Raw genomic sequence first — 1,692 nt, forward strand, 5'->3', positions numbered from 1 at the left:
TCAACATGGGGTCCTCCCCACGGCGGGCGGAAGTCTTATGCCAGAACCGTGCGCCGATTTGCGGGGGAGGAATGTGGTGTCACCGCCAGACACCACACTTGCTAGGTGGTAGCCTTTAAATCGGCCGCGGTCCGTTAGTATACGTCGGACCCGCATGTCGCCACTATCAGTGATTGCAGATCGAGCGCCGCCACACGGCAGGTCTAGAGACACTTCCTAGCACTCTCCCCAGTTGTACAGCCGACTTTGCTAGCGATGGTTCACTGACAAAATTCGGTCTCATTTGCCGAGACGATAGTTAGCATACCCTTCAGCTACGTCATTTGCTACGACCTAGCAAGGCGCCATTACCAATTACTATTGATGCTGTAAAACATGTACCGACAAGAGCGGTGTTCAGTAAGTATTCCACAGCTACGTCCTTTTTTGCTAGTCTAATTTCCTTGACTCGTTCCAGACCTCACGCCAGCGTGCGTGAGCTAAAACGCGTGCCTTTCGGCTTCCTCTCACACCGGGTTGGCTCTCTTGCCAATCCACAACATATGTATGATGTGCTAGAAGAAGAAACAGGAATGGATTTAGAAGAGATATTGGATCCAGTATTAGAATCTGAATTTAAGAGAGCTTTGGAAGACTGAAGATCAAATAAGGTAGAAGGGATAGATAACATTCTACCAGAGTTTCTAAAATCATTGGGGGAAATGAAAACAAAACGACTGTTCACGTTGGTGCGTAGAATATACGAGTCTGTCGACATGCTATCTAACTTTCGTAAAAATATCATCCACAAAATTCCGAAGACTGCAAGCGCTGACAAGTGCGAGAATTATCGTATAATCAGCTCAGTAGCTCATGCATCCAATATCCTGACAAGAATAATATAATTATGAATGTAAAAGAAAAATTGGGGATATGTTAGATGATGATCAGCATGGCTTTAGGAAAGGTAAAGCCACCAGAGAGGCAATTCTGACGTTGCGGTTAATAATGAAGCAAGTCTAAAGAATAATAAAGACACGTTCACAGGATTTGTCGACCTGGAAAAAGCGTTCCACAATGTAAAACAGTTCAAGATGTTCCAAATTTTGAAAGACATAGGTATAAGCTATAAGGAGAGACGGGTGATATACGAGACGTACAAGAGCGAAGAGGGAATAATGAGAGTGGGCAATCAAGCACGTCGTGTTTGAATTAAAAACGGTATAGCAGGGATGTAGGCTTTCACCCCTATTGTTCAATCTGTACATGAAAGAAGCAGTGTTCGAAATAAACGGAAGGTTCAGGAGCGGAATTAAAATTCATCGTGAAAGGATATCAATGATACGATTCGTTGATGACATTGCTGTCCTGAGTGAAACTGAAGCAGAATTACATGATCTGCTTAATGGAATGAACAATTTAATGAGTACATAATATGGATACAGAGGAAATCGAAGAAATGAAAAGTTACAGAAAAGAGAACAGCGAGAAATTTAACATCAGGATTGATGGTCACGAAGTAGATGAAGTTAAGGAATTCTACTGTCTCGGCAACAAAATAACCAATGACGGACGGAGAAAGGAGGACATCAAAAGCAGAGTATCACTGGCCAAGAGGTGTTTACCAGTATCAAACATAGGCCATAATTTTACAAAGAAATTTCAGAGAATGTACGTGTTGAGGACAGTGTTGCATGGTAGTGAAATATGGAC

The sequence above is a fragment of the Schistocerca cancellata genome, chromosome 7, assembly GCF_023864275.1.
Source record: "Schistocerca cancellata isolate TAMUIC-IGC-003103 chromosome 7, iqSchCanc2.1, whole genome shotgun sequence".
Taxonomy (NCBI): Eukaryota; Metazoa; Arthropoda; class Insecta; order Orthoptera; family Acrididae; genus Schistocerca; species Schistocerca cancellata.